General features: G+C 46.1%; 1 protein-coding gene across 3 annotated transcripts in view; it reads left to right on the forward strand.

Annotated features, from left to right (window-relative positions):
• Positions 1 to 4,216: 4,216 nt before the first annotated feature.
• RASGEF1C (RasGEF domain family member 1C) overlaps positions 4,217 to 16,612 on the forward strand; it is a 73,898-nt gene continuing 61,502 nt past the window's right edge. Inside the window, exons 1-2 of one of the 3 annotated variants that reach the window (XM_048319793.1) lie at positions 4,217 to 4,414; positions 6,408 to 6,563. The gene's annotated coding sequence lies outside the window, so the exon portion shown is untranslated. The remainder of the gene's footprint in view (positions 4,415 to 6,407; positions 6,564 to 16,612) is intronic. The other 2 variants (XM_048319795.1, XM_048319796.1) reach the window with 2 other exon arrangements.

Raw genomic sequence — 16,612 nt, forward strand, 5'->3', positions numbered from 1 at the left:
TGGTCTTTATTGAAGAAAGAAAATGAAGGCTTAAAAACACTAATTATAAACAACATATAAAAATTAATATGATTAGCAGTAGCTTGACTGGCTTTTTCTTTTATCTTTTTTTTTTTCCCCTGCTTCCTTCCACACATTTTTGTTCTGGCTGGCTGTAGAATGAGTTTCCTGGTGAACAAATAAGGAAAGGCAGAAATAATATCACTTTCACAAAACTAAGGTCGAAATGCCCTTGTGCTTCTTAAAAATGGAGGCATGTCAGCTGAAACCACTGCCTGACTGGCCGCAGGACAGTTGCAGTCTGTCCCCCTCCCACCTTGCTGCTTCTCCTGTTAGTTCTTAAGCAGAATTCAGGTCTTGACTACTATCAGGACCAAAATTAAAGGCCAACATTTCCCATGTCAAACGTACTGTGAGTGCACCAGCAGTCCCCCTGTGTGTGCGGCACACACAGCCTGGATGGGTCCCCCTCTGGCACAGGCATGTTTGATCCCTGCAGGCAGAGCCACCAGCCTGGGCTGAGGGATCCTGCCAACCCTCTGTTGTGAGCCAGGATCTACTGCTTTTCCACATCTTCAGAATGGTATGGCTGCTTCTGCCTCCCCAGCTCTCTCCTCTGGAGGATTTCACCCCAGGAAAAGGAGGAAAGAAACAGAAAAAGCAGTGAGGCAGGGGAGTGGCAGGAGAGAATTTCTGATTAACTCGTTTTTACAGGCTCCATTTTTACTTGAGAGTATACCAATTCCAGTTTTCATAACAATGCATTTTTCCTTTGACAAGTGCTTATTTCATTTCATATAGTTGTCTAAATAGTTATCACACTGCTAATGTTTCCAGCCAGAAATTATTTCCCAGTGTGCCAGATCCAGACCTTCCAGTAATTTGTGTATGTAAATTTAGATTATTATTATGTTCACATGTAATACTACAGGTAACAAAATGAAAGAGCAGGTACAAATTATCTGCATAAAAATCTGCATAAAATATTCACATAGGGAAACCCAATTTTTCTTGTTTGTAGAAATGTCTGAACATGTGAGATCTATTAATCAATCTCAGTTGCACCCATACAGCTCATATTTATTGTGTGAGTCCTAACACCATCTTCCAATAGTTCATAAAATACGATCACTGCTAGGAGCTGAGCAGAATTCAGAACTGTATGATTATTTGGTTACTGCTTTGGGTCTAAAATGTCTTTTTTTTTTTCCTCATTTGACAGCCAGCTCAACTATAGTGATCTGGGAGTTAGCAGCTGATGACTGTTCAGCACTGCAGGATGCTTAATGCAATTAGCAAAGTTAATAAAATGTTGGACAGGTGCCTTATACCAGGGGGGAAAAGGCGTTGTTCTTATTTGTTCAGGATCAAACAGTTATGTTGTCTTGTTTCTTTTAAGAAAGCATTTATTCTAAAAATGGGATGAAATAAAGAGCAGAATCAATGATTGATTTGTTACCAGTTGAATTTTACAGTAAGTTTCCCTGTTTTCTGCTTCCAGGAAAATACAAGTACAATGCTTTCAGGAAACAACACCTACCTATTTGCAGAGGGGCACAGAAACAAAAAGTACACTGAAAAGGGCAAAGCCTGGAGAAGATTGCCCTGGAATATCTGAGGAACAAGTTTGAGCCAGCTCTGAACCATCTACCTTTAATAATGGGTGGAGGACAGGAAATATAAGAGAGGTCAGAGAGGAGTGAGCTCTCTGCTCCTCCTCTCTTTGACGGAGTTTATCCTTGGAAATCACACACTTATCAGCGTAACACCTGGAAAGAGGGCAGAGAAACTCAGTCAATGAGAGAGAGCTGAAAAGTACCTCTCTGTAGAACTGGGGGGAGCAGAAGGCTCCTGCTGAGAAGTCAGCCCATGAAGCATAAGAAAATCAAGGATGTTGCCAATAAGGTAAGTGTGAGAGTCTGCTTGTAACCTCACTGGAGAGCTCACAAGCTGAAGAACTCCCCCATTTAAGGTAAAAGTTCTGCTGCATCTGCCCTTGAGGGAAAACTAAACTAGGGTTAGTTAAACTAGGTAGTTCTCTGAAGTAATTTCTGTGTTGGTTTTAATGGAAGATTGGGAAGTCTAAGTAAGAGCCTGTAATTATGATGGGCTGGTTTTTTAAATTAAAAAAATTAATATTTAAAGAAAAGAGCTTGAAAGAGAAATTGCAGAGTCAGTCTGTCAGGTTGCTTGTCCTCTGTTTCGAGTCATGTTGTTCCAGGTTGTATTGCTTTTGTGCTTCCCTCACCTCTTCTATATTTACATCCTTCTAAGAAAAGATTCTATTATGGCTGAAGTGAAACCAGAGGAAAAGATAGTCTCAGTTTCTTTATCCCCATCCTGCCTCCTAAGACACCCCCTGCAGAGGCATCTGCTCTCAAGGAATGCACACAGCTGCCTTTGGCACTACACTTTCCCCATGCCTTCACCTCTGGGGATCAGAACTGAATCAACAACAAAAAGCAGACATGAAAAAGAGTGGCTGGAAGACATAGTATCACTTATATCTATGGGATTGTGTTGGATTCTCTGTCTTCTGAGCAGCCATGGGGGTATTAGAGGGTGAACAAAACCTCAGAGGTCCGGCTGAAGGCAAACCAAGGATGCTCCAGGCCCTGCCCACCTTGTGAAATCCTCTGTCTGCTTTGGTCCCTCAGAAATCTGCAGAGCACAGGCGTGATAACAAGGAGCATTTTACTGTTCCTGCTGAGGCACAGGCAGAGCTCCTCGTGCTGGGACCAGGATTAATGCTGATGTAGCTCCAGTCTCTGGGCGGAGCCACATCTTTTACCCTTTCCATAGGTACAAAATGGTTCTCAGTTCACAGGTGTCACCTTGGTACCACTGGTAAATATAAAATGGGAGCGTGACTATCTTTGTGGGCTTGGGCTGAGAAGCTGGTAATTGCTTGAAAGAACTGTAGTCGCTTGCCTTCACTTAAATTGATAAGAGCTGGTGGTTAAGACCCTGGACTGGGCAAGAGGAGTGGTCAGGACAAGCTCTCTTTTGGGCATGGGGGAGATGACTTCCAACCTGCACTCTGTGTTAACAAGGAGGACTGCCCATCCCCCTTAGACACTTATTTATGAGAGAGGTACAGATGCATTAGCTCTCTGCGACTCCCCTCTGCAACCCTGGGCTAAAAGAATTCCCTAATCCTGCTTATCTGAAGTAGTTACACACCTCATAGTGTCCAGGTGTCAGCAGGAATCACATGGCTGGGTTTCAGCTTTGAGTCATCGGGTGAAAGCAGTGTGGTCTAGGGCCTGTAGTGACTAGAAATCATTACCTTGTGTTGGCTGCTTGTCCTCTGCAAGATGAATTTGTGGGCTTGATCCATTTTCCCCGCATAGATGCATAAAACACCCACACATCTGGCTTGTATTGGCGTGTCCTCATTGGCAATTTCCCTAAAGACAAGCCAAGCTGGGGAGAACTGGAGTGTTTTAACCATCTGCAGCTCACCTGGCCCGTTGAGAGCACAGGTACAGCCAGGGAACTACACAGGGGGTGCTGGTCCTGCTCAGCCGGCCAGGACATCCTCTGCTGCTGTGCTCCTGTTCAATAACAAGGTCCTTCCCCAATGTGTGCAATAACCTTTCAGTCCTTACAACCACGGTGTTTCATCCTCCCTGCTACGGGCAGCCCAGTTAGAAAGCAAGCCCATGCTCTCTAAGGACATGCACTTTAAGAATCAAGTCAATAAGCGTTGCCCCTCATCTTCACCTGCTGTGAGCCAAAAGCTTCTACTGAAATCGCAGGTCTCTGAACGCGGCTTTTCGGGAGCAGGGCCCCGGCCATGCGGGGTCCCCAGGGCAGTGCCCGGGCGCGGCGTCGGGGGCGGCCCCGGCTCTGCGGTGCCGGCGGGGGCAGCGCACGGCAGCCGTGCGGGGGGATTCAATCAGCGCGGCTGCCAAAGCCAATTATCGGGGAGAGGACGATATAATTATATTAGGGAACATCTGTACTTCATTAAAAGCCCTCGCGGGGCGGATTCGCGCCCGGCCACGTTACGCACAGGCGCTTCCAGCCGCTCCTCGCCCCTCGCTCCGGCAGCTGCGCCGCCCCGGGGCCGCGCCCGGCTCCGGCTCCGCGCCGCCCCCCGCCCCGAGCGGCTGCACCTGCCCCCGCGGCCGGCCCCCCCTGCGCCCGCCGGGAGCCCAGCCCATCCCATCCCATCCTAACCCATCCCATCCCGGCGCGGCGGGCAGGCGGCGCTCTGCGGCCAGGCTGCGCGGGGCTCCGGGGCGGTGCGCTCTGCTCTTCCTCCTCCTCCTCCTCGTCCTCCTCCTCCGCGGCGGCGGCGCCGGGCAGATGCGGCGGATCGTGGGGCGGCTGTGGCCCGCAGCGGGCTCCCGTCCCCCCGCCGCCCCCATGGACGGCAGCGGGGGCAGCAGCAGCCGCGCGTAGCTCGGTGAGTGCCGGTGCCGTCCCCTCCCCCGCGCCCTGCCCGCACCGCGCTGCCGCAGCCGCGGGTGCTGCTCCTCTCCTGCGCTGCTCCGTCTCCTTCTCTCCGCCGAAAAACCACCCCCGGCCCGGCGCCCCACGCGTGCTGGCGGCGCGGCCCCGGCTGGCGGCGGCGCCGGGGTTGGGCTGCGGGGACCGGCTCTGCCACCTGCTCCCTGCGGCGGCTCCGGCTCCCCTCGGGCTGCGGGAGCGCCGCCGCCGCCGGCTGCTCCCTCCCGCCGGGACGGGCTTTGGGGGAGCGCTCCCCGCTCGTGCCGCGCCGGCGTCCTGCCTTCCTCTCTATCGAGAGTCCCGGGCTGGCGTTGCAGCTGGGCTCCCGAACATTTGTTTCAGGGTAGGACTTTACCAATATCAATTTTGGAGTTATTTTGTTTCAGTTAAATTTGATTTAAATTGACTCAGCGGTTGTGAGACGCTGAGAGGAAAATGTCAGTTTGAGGATTGTTTTCTTTACCTTCCATTTAAAGATCTCTCTCTGTATATTCGGTAATGATTTATTTTTGTAAAATGATTTTGTTGTGCTTTATTAACTCCTGGAGTTTAACAGTCCTCCAAGACAGACAGGCTTGTTAGAGGCTGAAATAATCAGCTCCAAGGTGCAGCAGTGCCCTTGGTTGTAACAGGTGCAGCGTACATATTCTTATGAACAATGAAATGGTTTCAGCATTCAGGTTTATTTGTATGCTCTGCATTTCTGTGACTCTGAAAAAATTGTCATGCCGTGTTATGTCAAAGATGTGCTTACGGCGTGAGCGTGTCCACAGTACCCAATTACCAGGACAGTGGAGCAGCTGCACAGACCTCCTCAGTCCGTGGTGCCTTTAATGCCCAGGGTACTCCTGGGTGACATTGCATAGCGTTGGGTGTTTTGGTGGCTGTTTGAGGACCCACAATGGTCACTGCTCCCTCTGGCACAGCATTAAACACTGGGAGATGACGAGGAAAAAGAGAAGTGCAGAGGAACCATTTATGCTTTGATTGTGTTCTCTAGGCTTTATGGTCCCTGTCCATGTGTTGAGTAGGGTGGTGATGGCACATCATATGGTGTTACTGAAACTTAAAATACTGACATTTGTATTCCACGGGAGAAATTTCCTGGGCAGGTATTTTCCAGATAAAAAGACTGTCATTGTTTTAGTAGCTTCTTGGGCTCCTTATTTAATGCAAGCATCCAGAGTGATACCACAGTTGGGAATTGGCTTAATGGGAGTTATTCAGGAGTTAGAGCTGTAGATCAGAAGGAAATTAGACTGGAATTTAATTATTGTTCTCAAGCCAATGTAGCTGAAAAGGTGTATTCCAGCAGTCCTTGCCCAGGTTCAGCTCTTGCTGTGGGATACCTGTGCTCTATGGTGCACCCAGTGGCACCTCGTGCCTCGAGGTGTGTCTGCCCTCCTGAGCACTGAAAGATGCCCCTTGCTGGTCCTCTGTTTCCCAGGACTCTTTTAATCTCACTGTTTTGTTAGGGATGGGAGAAGGAGTGGACTACTGCCTTGGTGGGATGGGGGAGGATGACTGGGTAAAGGAGTGAGGATGGGGGGTGCATTTCTTTGTTACACTCTGGCTCTTTATGTACTTCAGCGAAGAAGTAGTAGAGCAAAGGAAGAGTCAAGGCACTAGCCAGGGGAAAGTGCCTGGTAATAAAGCCCTGGGTGATATTAATGGAGGCACTGAACAAAGCAAAGGCACCAGAGATGTCTAAGAGGTCTGAGCTTACTGTAAGAGATGCCCTACACTGCACAGGCTTGGAGTTACTGCCTTGTAGCTTACCCTATCATAGGAGACAGTGCTTCTTCCTCCAGGAAACTGGTGAGAAAGAAAGTCATGGAGGTGTCCTCTGGTGCTTTCGGCCCTCTCCAGAGAGTTTCCTCAGTGGTGGGGTGGTCTGCCAGGTTATGCTGATAAGCTGCAACAGCAGTGAACTTTGTGTTGTTTTGTAGTGTCTACAAACCTTGGGACAGCAAAGTGTCTTGCAGAGGAGGTGGAGAAATATAACCAGGATTCCTTGTGATGTCTTAACTTCCCTTGGACTTCTTACAGCCTCACCCAGCAATGTAATTCCATCCCTCGTGCTTCTTGGTTTACAGCAGGTGAAGGTAGGGATATGTTCTGCCTCCTTTGAGTCAGGGCATTTTGTGTAGTTCTAATTCAGCCAAACAAGGAAGATAAACACCTTGTTAATCCTTTGTAAGGTGTGACTAGTACAGCTCCCTCTGGTTTAGTATTTGCTGTGTACTGGTAAAATACAACACGCTTCTCAAAAAGCCATTACTTAAGAAAATGGTTCTTTCATACCATCAAGTAAATGTCATCTAACGATGTTTAATTGAAAATATTTATAGCATTTTTTAAATCAAATTTGAGGTCAGTAATCTTAAAGGATTCTTTAAAAATCCTTAGAAATAATTAGCAGCCTTGTTTAACTTCTTGGACAATTTATGCTGGTGAGAGAGGGATTTGTCCTTTTCACGTTGCTGTGAGTAAGCTGGATAATGTTTACAGGTCTGCAACAGCAATGAAGCTCTGCACAGTGGCCCTTTGGTTGCCTGAGGCTTTTCTTGCTATACATGCTTGTTTAACAGGGTTTTGAAAATCATCTCTGGAAGCCAGTTACATGTTTATGCTGCAGATGCTTGTCTGGCCAGGGCTGCGTCCACGCTGCAGCTGTGGTTGTAGCTGGAAGTGCTCTGTTCTGCAGAAGTGTCTGTGACTGCGTGGAGCTCGCTGCATCCTAATGCTGCAGGTCCCTGCTCTTGCTCTGCTGAGCTCACCTGCACAGGAGGAGCTGTGTCCTCACTCCACAGACCTGATCCATCTGCAGGAAAGGGCTCAGGATGACCAGGGTCAGGGTGGGGTTGATGCAAGAGCAGAGACTCCTGGACACTCTGGCCAGCTGATTTAGCAGACGGGTAGCCTCAAGCCATTACTTAGCCCAGGAGTTTAGCAGGATGTAAATTGAGTTAGATGTTTCAGATAGTGAGGATGAGAGAGCAGCATGTGCTGAAAATGAATAAAGCTTTAAGGGGATCCATTGCCTTTTGCTCAGTATTGTTCCTTTCTGATGCAGAATTATGAGAAGATGCTTTCTAGGTGCTGCTGATGCCATATGGAATTTGTGAGGACTGGGTGGCAGTGCCTGTCCCCTGAGAAAGGCCTCTTCTCTCACAGTAGACAGTTAATAAACGAATGCATTCATTTGCAACTATAAATTCCTAGTCAGAAGTTCAAATCTGTGTGGTGAATTTCTTAATAAACTTCATTTATTCTGTTTTCTGATTTCCTTGCTCAAGGACTGCTCTGCCTGTGTAAGAATAGTAGGTCACATGCTCTGGGGTGCTTCTTTCAAATATCACCATGTTGGTTATTTTAGAAAGGTTTTGTCTAAGCAAACTCATTCTGGACACTTTTCCCACCTGCAGGTTTCCTCAGGGATGCAGGAGCTTAGCAGGTGTATAGTAAAGGCTTTTCCTTTGCTGGCCAAATGTTTGCTCATGTCCTAAATATAACTTCTGGGAATTTGTGTTTGTTTTGGAGCTGGGGAACACTTTTCTCTTTTACTCTCTTTATAGATTCAGAGAATTTAAGCATATGATTAACATTAAACATGTGAATATTCTCTGTGGACTCCTTTTTTGGATCAAAGGCAGAGTGCTCAGTCTGTTGAGAGGATGGAGCCCACAACCACTAAATGCAGGGAGCTGATCTGCTGCTATGCTTGTCTAAAAGGAGTATATGATATGAGTGCTTTGGATTTGTGTCTGTCTGTGCCCCAAATCCCTCTGCTAACTACTGTCTTGATGTTCCTTATCTACAAAGTGCTTACAAGCGTTAACAAACCTTTTTGATGCTGCTGAGACATGTTGTTATCCCCCTTTTCCATAAGGGGATGCTGAGAGAGTTTGGTGATCTCCTGAGACCACTGTGGGTTCAAAGCTGGGCATTGAACCCGGGGCTTTGAATTCCCAGCCCGGTAAGGCAGCAGGAAGGGGAAGCAGCACAGCTCTCTGGCAGTGCTGGGTTTAACATTGTCTTTCACACTGTCAGAATGCTTCCCAGATTTTCATCCTGACAGAGAGGCTTCTCATATCATCTGCTGGATCAGGCTGCAATGCAAAATACAGCCTGTCTGCAAGAGTGAGCAGTGGCCTGTTAAGGGAAGGAATCTCAGAGCAAATTGTGTGTCCGTGCTGGCTCTCAGCCTTGCTGGGCGCTACAGGCAGAGCTGATGCGTCAAGATTCCTCTAATATGAACTTAGAGAAAAGGGAAATTTTCCATCTTCTTTAAGTACAGTGATTCTTGATTTCTTGCTGATTTAAAAATACTCAGAATGCCTCTACAGAGCAGAGAGCCTGAGTCCATGCATATAAATACAGACACACTAGGTGTGTGTGCCTATGAGCTGGCAAATGAATCAGTTTCCAAATCTGAAGTTGGCATGGTGTCACTTTTGGCTCCGAGGTGCTTTTCTTCTTCTTCCTGGTTTTATTGTGTTTCACTTGCTTAAATTAGAAGAATTTCTTGAAAGAGAATGGGCAAACTTCGAACATGGAAGAACACGCTTTGTGCTGATCTCACTGTGCTTGTGCAGAGGTGAGAGGCCAGCACCTGCCTCCCTCCTTTGGCCCTGGTCCATAACACCCTCCTGGACCACTGCAAGATGCCAGGACACTGGGAAACTGTGGTGTCCAGGCAAGCTTATGCTGGGTCCAACAAACTGTGACAAAGGAAAGCTTCTGTGGTTTTTGAATTTTTCCTTTAGGAAATGCGTTTCATCAAAATCCAGAGTTTTGTAATATAAGGCTGGTGACAAATTTGCACCGATTCTCAAGTTTTCCACAAGCCAGTCATCTGCTGTACCTGCACACACAAACATGTGAGGGACAGACAAGCCCTAATTGGGAATTTACTACCTTTGTGTGCTGGGTGAATGAACCCTCCTGAGCTTTTGCATGTATATAATGGCATCTTTCCTTTTATCCTCTGTAGGGAACCTGTGTTCTTCTGAACTAATGTTCCCTTCCATAAATGACCCAATCAGCCTTCATCACTGCTTGTTAGATCAGAAACCTTATTAGTTAATAGCAGTACTGTTCTTCCTTTTAGTGCCTACTACAGCTAAGCTCATGGCATTTACAGACAGACTTGTTAGTCATTAATATTCTTTGTATTCTTCATCTTTGGCTTCAGAAGAGAAGGCCTTTCATCTTTTGCCTTGCTTTGTTTTTTAGAAGAAGCCAAGTTTGACTGGAGGAAAAAAGAAACCAAAAAAACATTTCTCTACTGCTTTCTTACAAGCTTCCAAGCAGTCTCCCCTGCTGACTTTGTACTTTTGCAGTAGACAAACATTGACTTTGTTTTCACAGAATATAGCTGATTATTTTTTTTTTCTAGTTTACCTTTTTGGTTATGCCTCAGTAGCTTGACAGGACAGGATTAATTAGTCAATGACTGCGTCTTTAGCTGAAATTCTCATTTGTTACTCAGTTTTTCCATCAGGTTTATTGTACCTGAAATCAAGTTGGTGTAGGGAGAACGTAAGCATGTGTCTAAATTTAGCAAACTTGTGAAGGGTTTCCCTGGTTTGGAGACTAAAAGATTACTGAGATCGATCTGTGGATTCTTGTTCTTATCTTTAAAAGAAACCCAAATGCTGATACCCAGGAATGTGTTTTAAGTCTGTGTACTGGGGGTGACATGTGCGTGGGCAGGACGATAGCAAGTCGTGTTTCTCAGATGGGGAAGGCTTTGTTAACATCACTAAATTCTAACCACTTGTAAGTGGTCAAATCCTTTGTTAATCTGCAGTGCTAACTAAAAGGAAAATACAGAGAACAGCATTTGTTGTCTGTGATCACATGAAATCTCACACCTCATTTCTGAAGAGCAGGATCAGAAGATAAAAAACTTGGTGCCTGAGTTGTGTGTTTTGTTCTTGAGGTTCGATAAATGCTTTTTTGAGCGTGCCAGTAGTTCATATCCATTCTGCTCAGGTTTCCTCACTCCCAGCTCAAATGTGGTGCACATCACAGTGTGATCATTAAGTGTGATTACTGCATTTTTGACCTATTTAAAAGTGTCTGGCTGTGAAATTCCAAAGATTCTAATTTAAGCTATAAAACAGATTATTAATGTGCTGCTGCTTACACATTTCATGGCTCATTTCCTGATTACAGCAATTTTGAACTTGTACGTGTAGGCTGTTCCAATGCATGTGTATAAACATCCTACACCATGTTCAGCCTGGTCACCTGGCTTGGGGATCACGTTCCACGTACCTTCCACAGCTTAAAAACAAATAGAAGAGAAAGCCACAAGTGCAGGAAGCTGGGATGTTCCACATCGGTGCTGTCAAAAGGCCTGATGCTTTCTGCAGGGCTGGAGCTCAGGACAGGATGTAAGAATGAGGATTGTGCAGGGGTATGGAAGCTGGGCAAGGAATATCTTCAGACAGTCCCTTGCTGTGCCCTGTGGACTGGAGAAGGTGCCCCCTGAAAGTGTCAGGGCTCGATGGCTGTCCCTGGATTGCTGCCAGGAGACTTCAGCTGTGCTGAAACTGGAACACAGACAAGATGCTGTGTGTAGTCAGTGGATCTGCAGAGAGAAAAGATGACTGTTGGGATCTTCAATCTTTTCCATCACTTCATTCAAATCTGTCAACTTGTTCATGGAACTGAAACTCTGAAGAGCTTCTTTATCTAGGTGCGCAGAAAGGAGTTTGGGGTTACGGTTACGTGACTCCCTTATGATTCAGCCATTGGGATGACCCAGCATGGAATAATTCACCAGGGTTACAGGTGCAACTGCAAACAGCGGGTCCAGTAGAGAAATTCAGGTAGAAAGATCAAGAGTAGGTGAAAGTGTTGTAGAAAATATCCTGTGAGGCAGTTCTGTGCGCTTACATTGAGTCTCCTCCTGGTGAGGGCATAAAGAAAAACTTGGCTTGCTGTGTTTCATAGAGGATTAGTTACGTGCTGAAAACTGCACCTTGAGATTTCTTCCTGAGCTGGGAGCATGTGTAAAAGCTAAGTAAGTGTGTGTCTGGCTGAGTTTGGTGCTTTGTTACAGAGGGGCTGACCCTGGTCCTACATGAGCTGCCAGATAGGGATATCTGCCTCTGTGTGAAATTAGCAGTGATTTTATACAAGTTTGGGATGCAGGATGAGAGCAAGGTCTGGAGAAGGTGTGATGCTCTTCTGCATCAGGGGTGGGATTTGTGCTTCTGCTCCTGGCATGTGCACACACTAAGCAGCATTTCAGTGTGCATTGCTTCAGAACTTCATGAAGGCAAAGCTGCTGCAATTCGTTACTCAGTTGCTGGAACTGCTTTGGATCCTTTGGATCCTTTTGTCTGTCTCTCAACTGGGAGGTTGGAAGCGAGGCTGGCTAAGTGCTGGTGGAAAGTATCATTGCATAGGGTACACAGCTGGGAGAGCATCAGCTTGTCGTTTGCAGTTGTCTTATTTCTTAATGTGGTGTAGTAAATTATAAATGTACACAAACACCTACGGAGTGTTTCATTGATGAGCTGCCAGACGGCAGTGTGCTTTTTGAAAGTGCGGGTTTGGGGGTTGTTTTTGTTTTGTGGGATAATTTCATTATCTGATACCAGGCATTTCCTAAAAGTAAATTGATCACATGAGGACCATGTGGCCATTAGTGATTCCACTAACAAAATTTTGGGGTTTTTTCATTCCATGAAAGACCTTCTGCACCACAGCCTTTTTATGCTCTATGGCAGTTACTAGCTATTGTTATGTCATTTTAGGAAGGTCATTATTTGCTAATGGGTGTGATGTGGGGCTTGGAAGCATGTGCCAGAACATCCTGTAGGCCAGCAGAAGTATTTGAAAGTATAGATTGTTAGGAAAATGTGCAGGAGGGTTGTATAAATAGGGATGGTTATGAGGAGTCCCTCTCGTGGCATTACTCACATGCCTCTCTCCTGGGCTGTAGCAGTGCTAACAGCGATCCCATTTGTGTATTAAAGCAAGGATCTTTTGAAGTGGAACCACAAATGACAGCAGAATTATGATTAAAGGGCGGTCAGTACTGATGGCAAGCCCAACATAACATACAAGCCTGGCTGCGGTTAGGAGAATGTGCCCATCTAATAAACAGCTTAACTTGGTGTATTACTGTGAAATAGAAAGAACCATGGAATATGTGATGTGAACAGTAGGCTGGATTTCGCTGTCACTTCGTATTTATGTTCCTGGAGCTGCCCTGGTTTTGCCACGGTTACTTCTGAATTGCACCCGAGGGAATGAGAGGTGGCAACACTTTTCTTTTTAATCTGGAAACCGTACTATAATTTCTTTGGTTTAGCCCTAGATTTGAAGTTTTCATAAAAGATGAAATGTGTGCTAAATACCTTAGCAGTAAGAGTAATTGGTCCAAATGTTTTATTTTTCCAGATCAGCTGCTAACTGATACAACTTCATCCAACTCTATTGAAGAAAATGGGCGTTGTTCTTTTCTCACTAATTGGAGTTGAATTGGGGCATTAAAGGTCAATTCCAGGAGAGATATTAGCAAATACTAAGGCTTGATCCACAGCACTTTGCACTCAATAAATCAGCAATTGCCGTCTGCACAATAGCAGATCGAGTGTCTTTGAGATTGAGTATTGCTTAAGTTTCCTGGAATCAGTTAAATTGAGATAAAGCCAGTGACTTCTTCATGTCTGTTGGAGTTGCTGAAAATTTATGTTCCTCACTGAGAATAGACTGTGCTCTGCTGTGCCTTGGGGAAAGTGGAAACTTTTTTCCTTGGACTGTTAATAGCCTGCTGAATATTTGTATTCTAAAGGTGTTCAACCAGCCACTAAAACGGTATTTCCAAATTGCCTCAAGTCACTTCCTGATCGTTTCCGTAACAGGTATCCAGGTTTTACTTTGTGTAGGCTTTTACATGTGTGAAGTTTCCTTTTAAGACTGTTGTGTCTCCTTCCCCTCCCGTCAGGATTCTTCTTTACATGCCACGTCCAAATATCTCAGTGGTATGTTGTGGAAAGAAAAGCCTGTTGAACCAGGCTGTGTGTTTGGGTGTTTCAGCAAAAACCACAAGAAACCAGAGGTTCTATCCTGCACACCTTCCATCTTGATGTTTTGACAAGCCCCATTTAAAAGCTCTTATGGCAAGTGATTTTTATGAGCACGTGTGGAGGGGAATGTGTAAAGCGCTTGAGATGGTAGGGACTGGAAGAAGCATGACAACTGCTTTGTGTAAGATGATCTGTGTTCGGAGGAACAAATGGTGCATTGAGATGGCAAATGGAGCGGCAGAGGTGCAGCTGGGCTGTTCCGTAGCGGCGGTACTGCCAGGCAGCTCCATGGAAGGAGTTTGTAGTCGATACCAAAAATTTCCTGCTAGCTTTGAGCTTTCTGATGAATTAATGATATAATTCTCATTGATTTAATTAAATCAGGTTCCAGGGTCTTGATTTGCAGAGTTTTCTGGTAGTAGTATTGCAACTAGGTGGACAAATAAATGGCCTTTATTTTCTTGCTTGCTGGGTGGGGTGTCTGGTGATAATTACTGCATTTATCAAAGCGTCCTTCCACGTTGGAGACGGGCTGGTTTCCACTTGTGATAGACAGAAGCAGGGACAGTGAGATTATGGGACTCGTCCAGCGGCTGCTGTGTGACGTGTCAGAGCACAAGAGTTAAATGCCTGGCACCCTAAAAGCCAGACGGGTCCCCCGAGTCGGGCATCCTTTGGACCGCACTGCGCCTTTGGGCGCGCAAACACCGCGCAGAGCCGGCGCTGCTCCCGCCCAGGGCGTTATCGCCAATTCAAGCTCAAGTGCAAGGACTCGAGGTTTCGGTACCATCCCAGCTTGGCTTTTCACCTGCTGAGACAACGTGCTAATGTCACATTGCTCTGATGAGTTTTGGTTTCTCTCACACGAGTTTGAATGTGCGTTGGCTTTTGTCAGGAGATCAGGAAGGAATTAAAGCTGCATTCTACTTAATTGTTCCTCAACAGTTAAATCATGACAAAATTGCTCCACCCCAACTAGTAAAATAACAATTAAGACGACTTAATTAGAGTCAATATCTAAATGTTATTAGTATCTATCTTTTTATTTCTACTAATTGCTGTGCTGAGTAACAAATTTAATAAGACCAGCTTGTAAGATGAATGACAGTAAAATCATGGGAAGAAAAGAATATTTGGGTTTTTCCTTTAACAGGATTGGAGGAATTTGTACCCATGGGTTAGATTTGCAAAGCCTCTGACCCTCCCCATTGGTATTTTTTTCCTAAAAACAAAGATGCTGTCAGCACAAGTCACCATGTCTCCAAGTGGGTCGTTTACCTTCCATAAAAAATAATAAAGGCCTGTATAAATACTCTCCGTATGCTGCTGCTGGATTGTATTAGTGAAATATGTCCGTGTTTGTGGCGTGTGCAGCCCCACATTTCATGGCACCAACTTGAAAAATGCAAGACATTCCGGTGAGTTATTTGGAAGACAGTGACAAACCTATTTGGCAAAGCTGTGTCCTAAGGAGAGCATTTCCAAGCACCCAGCAGAGACAGACGTGTGTGACCAGTGCTGGGGGAGCTTCAGCCCATGTGCTGCTGCAAGGATAAGCTGTGGGGCTTTCCAGTTTGCTGGGTTTTCCCAGTGTGACCTATGGGACCAGGTGCTTACAGGCACCAAAGCAGATGGCCATGAAGATCTTTCTGCATGGCTTCCAGAAATTTGAAAGCAGGGTGGTTGTTTTGGGGATTTTTTTGACAGCTTATGTGCTGTTGGGTCTCTACCGTACCTTGGCATTTCTTAGCCATGTCTTGACTGAGCTTCTTGGATAATCTGTGTGTTGCCAAGACGTGCTGCAGAGCTCAGCAGACGCCGCAGAATCCAAGGTTGTGGTCAACCTCTTAAGAAACTTCCACCTGACAGTGCTGGCTGGAGCAGATCAAACCCCTGTACATCTGGTGCCTCCTACACCTGGGTGCAGAGGTTTGCATTGGTGACCAGAGTTGTTTTTTCTTGAGCCAGAGGAACGAGGGTGTTGAGGGATAAGCTGGATTTGGATTTGGGTTGCAAGAGTGTGCCATGGGCAGTTGAGGAGGAGGTTACCCCAGCCACCCTTCCTGCTGAGGCAGTTGTGCTCTGCCTTCCCCATCCAATACAAGAGTGACAACTGATAGTAGAGAGCAAGCAAGAAGCAGATTTTGCCTGCATCTTTTTATTATTTTATCTAGTCCCTGAGCCTTCACTGTATTATCTCCTTAAATCTCTGTGCCTGACACTTTTGCTTTAGCACAGTTGAATGTATTACTGTCCTGGGTTGTAAAAGAAAAGCGTGTGCTTGCAAGCTTCCCTAGGCTTCCTGGGAGGGTTTGGAGTAAATCTCCCAACATGCAGCTGCCCGCTTCAATACTCCCTTTTCATGTAGCTCTTTTTTTAGCAGTGACCTGTTGCAAGGATAAGTTGCTATATGCAAATTCGAGATTAAACCTTTTGTCTTTCCAGCATTTTCTGTTTGAATTGCTCAAAAAGGGGTTGCAGGTTCCCAGCTTTGGGCTCTGGTTGTGCAAATGCCCCAGCTGAGGGCTGGGAGTGTTGGTGCATTCGGGGCTCAGTGTTCCTGGGACAGTGAGGGATGGAATTGATAAAACCCATGGGTGAGTGATTTGTGCTGCAAAGTGAGGGCTCTTTTGGCTAATGAATATTGAACTTCTCCTGTCTAACAGCACGTTGTGTCCTGCTCTGCAAATGAGCATCCTTGCGAGAGGCTGAGCTGCAGGCACGGGGGCTGCTGGGGAATTCATTAATTCTTGTCTGGGTGACGAGTGTGCTCCAAACAGGGCTCTACTGGTCACCCAACAGTTGGTGCCATGCAAGATGACTTTTTCTTTTTTCAGTTGTTCAGTTCTAATTATTTTCCTCTCAAAAGTCTTTTCTCAGGGCTGGCTGCTTTTCTCTGGATGCTTTTCTTTAGCTGCCCACATGGCATTTTCTACATGACAATGTCCTCAAAGAATTGATGTAATGAATTTGTGCACTCGGCAGTCCCTAAATTCAGCTCTATTTGTGGCAGGAGTTCCAAAGGGCAAATGCATCTCAGAAGCATTGTGACTGTTGCATGAAATGGTAATTGTAATGCATGGAAGATCAGCTGCTGATTT

Source organism: Corvus hawaiiensis, chromosome 15 (assembly GCF_020740725.1).
Source record: "Corvus hawaiiensis isolate bCorHaw1 chromosome 15, bCorHaw1.pri.cur, whole genome shotgun sequence".
In the NCBI taxonomy this organism is placed as follows: Eukaryota; Metazoa; Chordata; class Aves; order Passeriformes; family Corvidae; genus Corvus; species Corvus hawaiiensis.